At 42.6% G+C, this 14,471-nt stretch overlaps 2 long non-coding RNA genes across 2 annotated transcripts; both read left to right on the top strand.

Annotated features, from left to right (window-relative positions):
- Positions 1 to 8,391: 8,391 nt before the first annotated feature.
- LOC130290267 (uncharacterized) lies at positions 8,392 to 9,254 on the top strand. Its single transcript, XR_008847544.1, has 4 exons — positions 8,392 to 8,536; positions 8,782 to 8,854; positions 8,947 to 9,005; positions 9,097 to 9,254. It is a non-coding gene; the product is annotated as an uncharacterized LOC130290267 (long non-coding RNA).
- Positions 9,255 to 13,247: 3,993 nt separating this feature from the next.
- LOC130290266 (uncharacterized) lies at positions 13,248 to 14,234 on the top strand. Its single transcript, XR_008847543.1, has 4 exons — positions 13,248 to 13,455; positions 13,701 to 13,773; positions 13,866 to 13,924; positions 14,016 to 14,234. It is a non-coding gene; the product is annotated as an uncharacterized LOC130290266 (long non-coding RNA).
- The last annotated feature ends 237 nt before the right edge of the window (positions 14,235 to 14,471 follow it).

Raw genomic sequence — 14,471 nt, 5'->3', positions numbered from 1 at the left:
GTGTCCAGCATGTTACCATTATAGTCTATGGACAGTATATAATATATATCACATGATGGTCGGGGGTATATAATGTGTCTTTATTCAGCTCAGTATATTACGGTATACAGTAAGTCCCCCCCAGTGGTGTCCAGCATGTTACCATTATAGTCTATGGACAGTATAAAATATAGGTCACATGATGGTCGGGGGTATATAATGTGTCTTTATTCAGCTCAGTATATTACGGTATACAGTAAGTCCCCCCCAGTGGTGTCCAGCATGTTACCATTATAGTCTATGGACAGTATATATATATATATATATATATATATATATATATATATATATATCACATGATGGTCGGGGGGTATATAATGTGTCTTTATTCAGCTCAGTATATTACGGTATACAGTAAGTCCCCCCCAGTGGTGTCCAGCATGTTACCATTATAGTCTATGGACAGTATATAATATATATCACATGATGGTCGGGGGTATATAATGTGTCTTTATTCAGCTCAGTATATTACGGTATACAGTAAGTCCCCCCCAGTGGTGTCCAGCATGTTACCATTATAGTCTATGGACAGTATATATATATATCACATGATGGTCGGGGGTATATAATGTGTCTTTATTCAGCTCAGTATATTACGGTATACAGTAAGTCCCCCCCAGTGGTGTCCAGCATGTTACCATTATAGTCTATGGACAGTATATAATATATGTCACATGATGGTCGGGGGTATATAATGTGTCTTTATTCAGCTCAGTATATTACGGTATACAGTAAGTCCCCCCCAGTGGTGTCCAGCATGTTACCATTATAGTCTATGGACAGTATATATATATATATATCACATGATGGTCGGGGTATATAATGTGTCTTTATTCAGCTCAGTATATTACGGTATACAGTAAGTCCCCCCCAGTGGTGTCCAGCATGTTACCATTATAGTCTATGGACAGTATATAATATATATCACATGATGGTCGGGGGTATATAATGTGTCTTTATTCAGCTCAGTATATTACGGTATACAGTAAGTCCCCCCCAGTGGTGTCCAGCATGTTACCATTATAGTCTATGGACAGTATATAATATATATCACATGATGGTCGGGGGTATATAATGTGTCTTTATTCAGCTCAGTATATTACGGTATACAGTAAGTCCCCCCCAGTGGTGTCCAGCATGTTACCATTATAGTCTATGGACAGTATATAATATATACTACATGATGGTCGGGGGTATATAATGTGTCTTTATTCAGCTCAGTATATTACGGTATACAGTAAGTCCCCCCCAGTGGTGTCCAGCATGTTACCATTATAGTCTATGGACAGTATATAATATATATCACATGATGGTCGGGGGGTATATAATGTGTCTTTATTCAGCTCAGTATATTACGGTATACAGTAAGTTCCCCCCAGTGGTGTCCAGCATGTTACCATTATAGTCTATGGACAGTATATAATATATATCACATGATGGTCGGGTGTATATAATGTGTCTTTATTCAGCTCAGTATATTAATGTATACAGTAAGTCCCCCCCAGTGGTGTCCTGCATGTTACCATTATAGTCTATGGACAGTATATAATATATATCACATGATGGTCGGGGGTATATAATGTGTCTTTATTCAGCTCAGTATATTTCGGTATACAGTAAGTCCCCCCAGTGGTGTCCAGCATGTTACCATTATAGTCTATGGACAGTATAAAATATAGGTCACATGACCAGGGTACACAAGGCGGTGATGTCACAGATGGCGGCGGTTGCACTAAGGTTCCATCCGCTGTCTGAGTCTTTGAGGGTTTGTGAAGGAGCGAGACAAGATGTCTGGTAAGTGTTGTCCTTATTATTTTATCTCTGGGGGGTTTATTTGATGTAAAATATCTGGATTTTGACCTTATCATCCGAGGGGGCGTGGTTTAGCGATAAGGGGGCGGGGCAGGGATAAAATATAGTGTAAATGTGCGTCAGTTCCAGGCTGGTGTAGATTCCTGAGGCTGCCGCCCTGGATTTATCAAGAATATGAAATGCTGCTCCTTTATTTTTAACCATTGTTTCTCTGTTATCTGTAATAGATTTCTATTTTGCGTGTGTGGGAGCGTTCAGCGCTATATTGTGGGTGGGCTTTGCCCTGTATAACATTTTCGGGTAAGTCCCTGCATTACTGCACTAGAGCTATGTGGTCGTGGTCACACAAGCCTTATTGGAATAGCTTCTCACTCTTTGTTTTTCTATTTTAGAAGGAAGAGCGGCCATGCTTGGCTTGGGGACCTGGAGGCTGCCTCCGGCGATGAGCCATGTAATGACAACTTAGAATGGAGCCGGCAGGTTGGGGTTTTGGTCACCATGTAATATAGAGCAGCGGATTCATGTTCTTCTTGTTTTTTTAGTGGCCTATTACGAGGAGTACGACTTCTCATCTACTGTCCTGGTCATGGAGGAAGAGTGAGAGGAGGACACCAGAAAAAGGAGTAATCCAGGAGAGCCTAGAAAGACCATAGGCCTATATGAGATAATGGAAATATATCTATATCTATACATCTATATATGTGTCTGCGCTTTTTGTCCAACATTTTTACCTCACATTCTTTAGTAGAAATCCTGGAATAAGATGATGTAATGGGAAGAACACGTCCTCACACAGTTCTGTAGGTGGAAAAGAAAACAGTTATAGTGGCCGGATAAGAAGATTTAAATATGACTTAAAAAGAAAAGAAAAAAATACTTTTAATATTATAAAAGTAGTAAAACATAAGAAAAACTACACAAGTCGGGTATCGTTATCATACTGACCAAAAAAACACAGGTAATATGTTACTTCATAGTAAATGGCATAGAGACGAAATGTACAATTTTGGGGGGATTCACGGTAAATTTATGGAAACATGAATTGTGTTATTAAAAAGTTCTATCTTTCCCACAAAAAAGTCAAGACAGAAGATTGTCCCATCCTTAAAGGAGTTCTGTAGTGAAAAATAATTTATCCCCTATCCAAAGGACAGGGGATAAGTTGTAGGTCAGGGGGATCCGAGCGCTGGGACCCCCGTGATCTCCTAAACAGGGCCCCTGGCAGTTTGCTGGGATACATGGAGGGGGCGTGCCAGCCGACGCTCCCTGTGGGGTCGGCACGCCCACTCCATATATCCCATAGAGTTACATGGAGGGGGTATGTCGGCTGCTGCTTCCTGTGGGGGTCAGAACGGCCCCTTCCAGTAGACTGCCGAGCCCCGTCCAGGAAATTGTGGGGGTTCGGAGGGGGGGGGGGGTTCCCAGAGCTCAGAACCCCCCCACCTCCCCCTGAGGGGACACCGCGGCCAGTGTTTTATTAAGCCAACAGGTCATGGACCTAGGGCCTGTCTCAGAAGCAGGAAGATGACAGAGGATCTGGGGACTGGAGTCAGAAAGAAGCTGAGGGGACTGGGGGCTAGGTAAGTATAGGGTACTTTTTTTTTTTTTTTACCTGGCCAACAACATATCAATAAAAAATGTAAAAAATTTTGATTTTTCTTCCCCATGTTCATTACCTTACATTTATCAGTGCTGAACCTCATCTGCCACTTCCCAGCCCAAACCTCCAACCTATCCAGATCCATTTGTAACAGTGCACTGTCCTCTATTGTATTTACCACTTTACAGAGTTTAGTATCAACTGCAAAGATTTCTACTTTACTATTCAACCCCTCTACAAGGTCATTAATGAATATATTAAATAGAACAGGACCCAAGACCGACCCCGGTCGTCCCCACTAGTAATAGTCACCCATCCAGATATACGACATCCAGCGATTCCCCCTGGTCCAGTCTGGAGCTCACCTCCTCATAAAAGCTGATCAGGTTAGTTTGACAGGACCGATCCCTCATAAAGTCATGCTGATTTGGAGTCATACATTCATTTTTATCAAGATACTCCAATATAGCATCTCTGAGAAAACCCTCAAACAATGTACATACAACGGAGGTTAAACTAACAGGTCTATAATTCCTGGGGTCACCTTTTGACCTCTTTTTAAATATTGGCACCACATTTGCCATGCGCCAGTCCTGAGGAACAGTCCCTGTCACTATAGAGTCCCCGAATATTAAACATAAAGGTCCCCCCCCCCCCCCACCTTGCACAACTTTCATTGAAGTGAATGGAGCCAAGTTGTAACATCACACAATGTGACAGAGGAAAGATTTTTCTGTTTTTTTAAATCCTTAAAGGGGTACTCTGCTGGAAAACTTTTTTTTTTTTTTTTATCAACTGGTGCCAGAAAGGTAAACAGATTTGTAAATTGCTTCTATTTAAAAATCTTAATCCTTCCAGTACTTATCAGATGTTGTATACTACAAAGGAAGTTGTGTAGTTTGTACTTCTTTCCAATTTGACCACAGTGCTCTCTGCTGCCACCTCTGTCCGTGTCAGGAACTGTCCAGAGCAGGAGAAGTTTCTATGGGAATTTGCTCCTATACTCTGGACAGTTCCTGACATGGACAGAGGTGTCAACAGAGAGCACTGTGGTCGGACAGAAAATGAATTTGAAAAGAAAAGATCTTCCTCTGTAGTATACATGATAAGTACAGGAAGGATTAAGATTTTTAAATAGAAGTAATTTATAAATCTGTTTAACTTTCTGGCACCAGTTGATTTAAAAAAAACTAATCAATGCCAAACAGAGTACCCCTTTGATAATCCCTTTAAAGGGGTCGTGCAACAGCAGGGACCTTTGGCCATTGCACAATAATAAACCTTTACTTTCCTCCAGCGTCCCGCTCAGGTCCCCGGACACGATTCTCTTCATGTCAGAAAACGTGACGCCTGGGTCCGGAGCGTCATTCTGCTCTTCAGCCAATCACAGGCCAGGCTCAATTATTATTCAAACCACAATTCCCCTGAAGGACTCCAACCAATTCCTCAGTCTAGTATACACTTTACACTATACATAAAAGCTGGAAGGACACGTGTGGTCTGGTCAATATACTGTGAATCTTCAGTAACATTAAACTTGATTCTACATAAGTACCTGCAGGTATAGGGTGACTGAGACGCGTATCTTCAGTACGTTGGATAACAGTGATATAAGGAAATGATCATAATCTCTTTTCCCTATAGAATTACTCTGACAAAATCTTAATATCCCTACATAGAGTACATAAACCAATCAGCCATAACATTAACCCCTAGAGGACGCAGGACTTACCTGTACCTCCTGGCTGTCTGGTACTTGACGCACCAGGACGTTTGTAGCAGAAGAGCTGCGCTCCCTTTATACACCATAGGTCCTGACTGTCCTCAGCAGCCATGGACCCGCCCCTAATGGGTTAATGGGGGGCATCAGTGTAATCGCTAATGTCCGCTATTAGACCCGCAGTCTATGAAGCAAACGCAGCTCCTCTCTGTGCCTAGATTGTGCATGCCGCCCTGTAAATGTACACCCTGGTGCACTAAGTACATTTACACCCTGCGTCCTCTAGGGTTAACCACCAAGGAAATTTTAATTTGTGGATTTTCATTTTTTCTCCTCTTCTTCGAAGGTCGTGTCCACACTATAGAATCTCCACCAAGAAATATTCCGGACAGAGATCCCAAAGGTGGCCAATGTTGACTGAATCTCAGAACGCTGGTCCCTATAGCTTTTAGCTGTCTGGACATGCTGGGAGTTGTAGTGTTGCAACAGCTGGAGGCACCCTGGTTGGAAAACACTGTTCTATATGACTCTATGGTTTTCCAATGTGTCCATAAAGCGTCTGTCCATTAATTTTGGATTAAACCCTGAGCTGATGTTTAGAAACTGAATATCCAATGTATTTTCTTCTCTTACCTTATGTTGTCTTCTCAGTCTCCAGGACCAGCATAGAATTGGAGAAACCACATTCCTCCTCTTGGTAATCGGCCACTAGAAAAAAGGATACAAAAATGTCATATTTAAATGGCCATTTCGGACCCCTTTAAATGTTTTATTTTTCCACACAAAAAGTGCACACATATATATATATAATTTTTAAGAGGTCGAAGAAAATCCTTATAGGGGTACTCCGCCCCCAGACATCTTATCCCCTATCCAACGGATAGGGGATAAGATGTCTGACCGCGGGGGTCAGCTGCGGCACCCTAGACATCCGATGCACAGAGCAAACTTCGCTCCGTGCCGGGTGACTGGCGCTGCAGGACGGAGGTTTGTGACATCACGGTCTCGCCCCGCTCGTGACGTCACAGCCACGCCCCCTCAATGCAAGCCTATGGGAGGGGGCGTGACGGCCGTCACACCCCCTCCCATAGACTTGCTTTGAGGGGGCGTGACCATGACATCATGAGCAGGGCGGGGCCACAACATCACGAGCCTCCGGCGCTGCACCCGACGCTCTAAACGAGCAACGGGACCCCTACAATCAGACATCTTATCCCCTATGCTTTGGATAGGAGATAAGATGTCTAGGGGTGGAGAACCCCTTTAAGGTGGTTCAGAATTTGCACTTTTTTAATGTCATTCTCGCACTCCTCAGTCTCGAGAACCAACACAGACTTGGAGAAATCATATTCCTCCTCTTGGTAATAGGCCACTAGAAAAAAAGAACATGAATTTTTGGCCTAATACTATATAATACTTTGACATTGTAGACTTTGACTAGACAGTATAAAGATGCGCCAAATGTATTTACCCGCCCTAGAGACTGTGATAAATCTGCCCGGACTAAGATTAGATCTCTTATTAGTCGGCTTAGTTTAAACACAAAGTTGTGCGCCAAAATATTTTGGTGCACAAAGTCACCTGTGTGCCTGCTAAACTAAATCCGGCCCACTATGTAGGGGCAACTCAACTCCCTCAATTCGTGGCTGCAGCGTGTCATGCAGGGGATTCGGAACTGTGTATCAGTAAAGCTGAACTGTGACCGCTATAAAGAAATGACCCTTTAGTTAGAATTTCGGTTGCTATGGGTCATATAATATGGACACTTTGTTGGGTTTATGTAGGGGGCCTACAGACACCCTAGGCCAGTGGTCTCCAAACTGTGGACTTGTTGCAAAACTACAACTCCCAGCATGCCCGGACAGCCAAAGGCTGTCCGGGCATGCTGGGAGTTGTAGTTTTGCAACATCTGGAGGTCCTCAGTTTGGAAACCACCGTTTATTACTTGTTTTTGATGTTTTTTGGATACATTTGTGCTGAGCTTGAAAAGGGGGCGTGTCAGTATAAGGGGTGTGGTCTGTCACGGAGGGGGAGTTTTTTTTTTTTAAAGTAACTTTGTGCCCCAAAATAATTTACCACACAAATTTGGTTTAAAACGAAACCGACTAATAAGACGTCTAAACTTGTGTCAGATTTATCACAGTACCTCAGGCTGGTTGATAAATATGGCGCATCTTTATACTTTCTAGCCTAAGTCTACAATTTCTATGTATTATAGAGGATTAGGCCGAGTTCACACAGAGGAAAAATTGTCAACATATTATGGGGGAGATTTATCAAAACCTGTGTAGAGGAAGAGTGGTGCAGTTGCCCATAGCAACCAATCAGCTTGCTTCTTTCATTTTTAGAGGCCTTATTAAAAATGAAAGCAGCGATCTGATTGGTTGCAATGGGCAACTGCTCCTCTCTTCCTCTACACAGGTGTTAATAAATCTCCCCCATTTTATTTTACACGCTGATTTTTGTCTGTAATAGGATTTTTTATCGACATGATGGTCGGGGGTATATAATGTGTCTTTATTCAGCTCAGTATATTACGGTATACAGTAAGTCCCCCCCAGTGGTGGCCAGCATGTTACCATTATAGTCTATGGACAGTATATATATATATATATATATATATATATATATCACATGATGGTCGGGGGTATATAATGTGTCTTTATTCAGCTCAGTATATTACGGTATACAGTAAGTCCCCCCAGTGGTGTCCAGCATGTTACCATTATAGACTATGGACAGTATATAATATATATCACATGATGGTCGGGGGTATATAATGTGTCTTTATTCAGCTCAGTATATTACGGTATACAGTAAGTCCCCCCAGTGGTGTCCAGCATGTTACCATTATAGTCTATGGACAGTATATAATATATATCACATGATGGTCGGGGGTATATAATGTGTCTTTATTCAGCTCAGTATATTACGGTATACAGTAAGTCCCCCCCAGTGGTGTCCAGCATGTTACCATTATAGTCTATGGACAGTATATAATATATATCACATGATGGTCGGGGGTATATAATGTGTCTTTATTCAGCTCAGTATATTACGGTATACAGTAAGTCCCCCAGTGGTGTCCAGCATGTTACCATTATAGTCTATGGACAGTATATATATATCACATGATGGTCGGGGGTATATAATGTGTCTTTATTCAGCTCAGTATATTACGGTATACAGTAAGTCCCCCAGTGGTGTCCAGCATGTTACCATTATAGTCTATGGACAGTATAAAATATAGGTCACATGACCAGGGTACACAAGGCGGTGATGTCACAGATGGCGGCGGTTGCACTAAGGTTCCATCCGCTGTCTGAGTCTTTGAGGGTTTGTGAAGGAGCGAGACAAGATGTCTGGTAAGTGTTGTCCTTATTATTTTATCTCTGGGGGTTTTATTTGATGTAAAATATCTGGATTTTGACCTTATCATCCGAGGGGGCGTGGTTTAGCAATAAGGGGGCGGGGCAGGGATAAAATATAGTGTAAATGTGTGTCAGTTCCAGGCTGGTGTAGATTCCTGAGGCTGCCGCCCTGGATTTATCAAGAATATGAAATGCTGCTCCTTTATATTTAACCATTGTTTCTCTGTTATCTGTAATAGATTTCTATTTTGCGTGTGTGGGAGCGTTCAGCGCTATATTGTGGGTGGGCTTTGCCCTGTATAAAATTTTCGGGTAAGTCCCTGCATTACTGCACTAGAGCTATGTGGTCGTGGTCACACAAGCCTTATTGGAATAGCTTCTCACTCTTTGTTTTTCTATTTTAGAAGGAAGAGCGGCCATGCTTGGCTTGGGGACCTGGAGGCTGCCTCCGGCGATGAGCCATGTAATGACAACTTAGAATGGAGCCGGCAGGTTGGGGTTTTGGTCACCATGTAATATAGAGCAGCGGATTCATGTTCTTCTTGTTTTTTTAGTGGCCTATTACGAGGAGTACGACTTCTCATCTACTGTCCTGGTCATGGAGGAAGAGTGAGAGGAGGACACCATAAAAAGGAGTAATCCAGGAGAGCCTAGAAAGACCATAGGCCTATATGATATAATGGAAATATATCTATATCTATACATCTATATATGTGTCTGCGCTTTTTGTCCAACATTTTTACCTCACATTCTTTAGTAGAAATCCTGGAATAAGATGATGTAATGGGAAGAACACGTCCTCACACAGTTCTGTAGGTGGAAAAGAAAACAGTTATAGTGGCCGGATAAGAAGATTTAAATATGACTTAAAAAGAAAAAAATACTTTTAATATTATAAAAGTAGTAAAACATAAGAAAAACTACACAAGTCGGGTATCGTTATCATACTGACCAAAAAAAACACAGGTAATATGTTACTTTATAGTAAATGGCATAGAGACGAAATTTACAATTTTGGGGGGATTCACGGTAAATTTATGGAAACATGAATTGTGTTATTAAAAAGTTCTATCTTTCCCACAAAAAAGTCAAGACAGAAGATTGTCCCATCCTTAAAGGAGTTCTGTAGTGAAAAATAATTTATCCCCTATCCAAAGGACAGGGGATAAGTTGTAGGTCAGGGGGATCCGAGCGCTGGGACCCCCGTGATCTCCTAAACAGGGCCCCTGGCAGTTTGCTGGGATACATGGAGGGGGCGTGCCAGCTGACGCTCCCTGTGGGGTCGGCACGCCCCCTCCATATATCCCATAGAGTTACATGGAGGGGGTGTGTCGGCTGCTGCTTCCTGTGGAGGTCAGAACGGCCCCTTCCGGCAGACTGCCGAGCCCCGTCCAGGAAATTGTGGGGGTTCGGAGGGGGGGGCAGGGTCCCAGAGCTCAGAACCCCTCCACCTCCCCCAGAGGGGACACCGCGGCCAGTGTTTTATTAAGCCAACAGGTCATGGACCTAGGGCCTGTCTCAGAAGCAGGAAGATGACAGAGGATCTGGGGACTGGAGTCAGAAAGAAGCTGAGGGGACTGGGGGCTAGGTAAGTATAGGGTACTTTTTTTTTTTTTTTTTTACCTGGCCAACAACATATCAATAAAAAATAAAAAAAAAATTGATTTTTCTTCCCCATGTTCATTACCTTACATTTATCAGTGCTGAACCTCATCTGCCACTTCCCAGCCCAAACCTCCAACCTATCCAGATCCATTTGTAACAGTGCACTGTCCTCTATTGTATTTACTGCTTTACAGAGTTTAGTATCAACTGCAAAGATTTCTACTTTACTATTCAACCCCTCTACAAGGTCATTAATGAATATATTAAATAGAACAGGACCCAAGACCGACCCCTGTGGTCCCCACTAGTAATAGTCACCCATCCAGACATAAGACATCCAGCGATTCCCCCTGGTCCAGTCTGGAGCTCACCTCCTCATAAAAGCTGATCAGGTTAGTTTAATTTAGTTAGGAAATTTTAATTTGTGGATTTTAATTTTTTCTCCTCTTCTTCGAAGGTCGTGTCCACACTATAGAATCTCCACCAAGAAATATTCCGGACAGAGATCCCAAAGGTGGCCAATTTTGACTGAATCTCAGAACGCTGGTCCCTATAGCTTTTAGCTGTCTGGACATGCTGGGAGTTGTAGTGTTGCAACAGCTGGAGGCACCCTGCTGGGGAAACACTGTTCTATATGACTCTATGGTTTTCCAATGTGTTTGTAAAGCGTCTGTCCATTAATTTTGGATTAAACTCTGAGCTGATCTGTTTAGAAACAGAATATCCAATGTATTTTGTTCTCTTACCTTATGTTGTCTTCTCAGTCTCCAGGACCAGCATAGAATTGGAGAAATCACATTCCTCCTCTTGGTAATCGGCCACTAGAAAAAAGGATACAAAAATGTCATATTTAAATGGCCATTTCGGACCCCTTTAACTGTTTTATTTTTCCAGACAAAAAGTGCATATATATATATATATATATAATTTTTAAGAGGTCGAAGAAAATCCTTATAGGGGTACTCCGCCCCCAGACATCTTATCCCCTATCCAACGGATAGGGGATAAGATGTCTGATCGCGGGGCTCCGTGCAGGATGACTGGCGATGCGGGACAGAGGTTCGTGACGTCATGGTCTCGCCCCGCTCAAGACATCACAGCCATGCCCCCTCAATGCAAGTCTATGGGAGGAGGCGTGACGGCAGCCTCGTCCCCTCCCATAGACTTGCATTGAGGGGATGTGGCCATGACGTCATGAGCGGGACGGGGCCGCGACATCACGAGCCTCCGGCGCTGCACGCGATGCTCTAAACCAGTGTTTCCCAACCAGTCTGCCTCCAGCTGTCACAAAACTACAACTCCCAGCAAGCCCGGACAGCCTTCAGCTGTCCGAGCATTCTGGGAGTTGTAGTTTTGCGACAGCTGGAGGCACACTGGTTGGGAAACAATGCTCTAAACGAGCAGCGGGACCCCTGTGATCAGACATCTTATCCCCTATGCTTTGGATAGGAGATAAGATGACTAGGGGTGGAGAACCCCTTTAAGGTGGTTCAGAATTTGCACTTTTTTAATGTCATTCTCGCACACCTCAGTTTCGAGAACCAACACAGACTTGGAGAAATCATATTCCTCCTCTTGGTAATAGGCCACTAGAAAAAAAGAACATGTAAATTCGGCCTAATACTATATAATACTTTGACATTGTAGACTTTGACTAGACAGTATAAAGATGCGCCAAATGTATTTACCCGCCCTAGAGACTGTGATAAATCTGCCCGGACTAAGATTAAATCTCTTATTAGTCGGCTTAGTTTAAACACAAAATTGTGCGCCAAAATATTTTGGTGCACAAAGTCACCTGTGTGCCTGCTAAACTAAATCCGGCCCACTATGTAGGGGCAACTCAACTCCCTCAATTTGTGGCTGCAGCGTGTCATGCAGGGGATTCGGAACTGTGTATCAGTAAAGCTAAACTGTGACCGCTATAAAGAAATGACCCTTTAGTTAGAATTTCGGTTGCTATGGGTCATATAATATGGACACTTTGTTGGGTTTATGCAGGGGGCCTACAGACACCCTAGGCCAGTGGTCTCCAAACTGTGGACTTGTTGCAAAACTACAACTCCCAGCATGCCGTTGGCTGTCCGGGCATGCTGGGAGTTGTAGTTTTGCAACATCTGGAGGTCCTCCGTTTGTAGACCACCGTTTATTACTTGTTTTTGATGTTTTTTGGATACATTTGTGCTGAGCTTGACAAGGGGGCGTGGCATCAGCAAAAGGGGTGTGGTCTGTCACAGCTTTTTTTTTTCTTTAAGTAACTTTGTGCACCTAAATAATTTACCACACAAATTTGGTTCAAACGAAACCGACTTATAAGACGTCTAAACTTGTGTCAGATTTATCACAGTACCTCAGGCTGGTTGATAAATATGGCGCATCTTTATACTTTCTAGCCTAAGTCTACAATTTCTATGTATTATAGAGGATTAGGCTGAGTTCACACAGAGGAAAAATTGGCCACATATTATGGGGGAGATTTATCAAAACCTGTGTAGAGGAAGAGTGGTGCAGTTGCCCATAGCAACCAATCAGATCGCGTCTTTCATTTTTAGAGGCCTTATTAAAAATGAATGAAGGGATCTGATTGGTTGCAATGGGCAACTGCTCCTCTCTTCCTCTACACAGGTGTTAATAAATCTCCCCCATTTTATTTTACACGCTGATTTTTGTCTGTAATAGGATTTTTTATCGACATGATGGTAGAGGGTATATAATGTGTCTTTATTCAGCTCAGTATATTACGGTATACAGTAAGTCCCCCCCAGTGGTGTCCAGCATGTTACCATTATAGTCTATGGACAGTATATAATATATATCACATGATGGTCGGGGGTATATAATGTGTCTTTATTCAGCTCAGTATATTACGGTATACAGTAAGTCCCCCCCAGTGGTGTCCAGCATGTTACCATTATAGACTATGGACAGTATATAATATATATCACATGATGGTCGGGGGTATATAATGTGTCTTTATTCAGATCAGTATATTACAGTATACAGTAAGTCCCCCCCCAGTGGTGTCCAGCATGTTACCATTATAGTCTATGTACAGTATATAATATATGTCACATGATGGTCGGGGGGTATATAATGTGTCTTTATTCAGCTCAGTATATTACGGTATACAGTAAGTCCCCCCAGTGGTGTCCAGCATGTTACCATTATAGTCTATGGACAGTATAAAATATATGTCACATGACCAGGGTACACAAGGCGGTGATGTCACAGATGGCGGCGGTTGCACTAAGGTTCCATCCGCTGTCTGAGTCTTTGAGGGTTTGTGAAGGAGCGAGACAAGATGTCTGGTAAGTGTTGTCCTTATTATTTTATCTCTGGGGGTTTTATTTGATGTAAAATATCTGGATTTTGACCTTATCATCTGAGGGGGCGTGGTTTAGCGATAAGGGGGCGGGGCAGGGATACAATATAGTGTAAATGTGCGTCAGTTCCAGGCTGGTGTAGATTCCTGAGGCTGCCGCCCTGGATTTATCAAGAATATGAAATGCTGCTCCTTTATTTTTAACCATTGTTTCTCTGTTATCTGTAATAGATTTCTATTTTGCGTGTGTGGGAGCGTTCAGCGCTATATTGTGGGTGGGCTTTGCCCTGTATAAAATTTTCGGGTAAGTCCCTGCATTACTGCACTAGAGCTATGTGGTCGTGGTCACACAAGCCTTATTGGAATAGCTTCTCACTCTTTGTTTTTCTATTTTAGAAGGAAGAGCGGCCATGCTTGGCTTGGGGACCTGGAGGCTGCCTCCGGCGATGAGCCATGTAATGACAACTTAGAATGGAGCCGGCAGGTTGGGGTTTTGGTCACCATGTAATATAGAGCAGCGGATTCATGTTCTTCTTGTTTTTTTAGTGGCCTATTACGAGGAGTACGACTTCTCATCTACTGTCCTGGTCATGGAGGAAGAGTGAGAGGAGGACACCATAAAAAGGAGTAATCCAGGAGAGCCTAGAAAGACCATAGGCCTATATGAGATAATGGAAATATATCTATATCTATACATCTATATATGTGTCTGCGCTTTTTGTCCAACATTTTTACCTCACATTCTTTAGTAGAAATCCTGGAATAAGATGATGTAATGGGAAGAACACGTCCTCACACAGTTCTGTAGGTGGAAAAGAAAACAGTTATAGTGGCCGGATAAGAAGATTTAAATATGACTTAAAAAGAAAAGAAAAAAATACTTTTAATATCATAAAAGTAGTAAAACATAAGAAAAACTACACAAGTCGGGTATCGTTATCATACTGAACAAAAAAACACAGGTAATATGTTACTTCATAGTAAATGGCATAGAGACGAAAT

Source organism: Hyla sarda, chromosome 9, assembly GCF_029499605.1.
Source record: "Hyla sarda isolate aHylSar1 chromosome 9, aHylSar1.hap1, whole genome shotgun sequence".
NCBI lineage: Eukaryota > Metazoa > Chordata > Amphibia > Anura > Hylidae > Hyla > Hyla sarda.
This window is presented reverse-complemented; position numbering and strand designations above follow the sequence as displayed.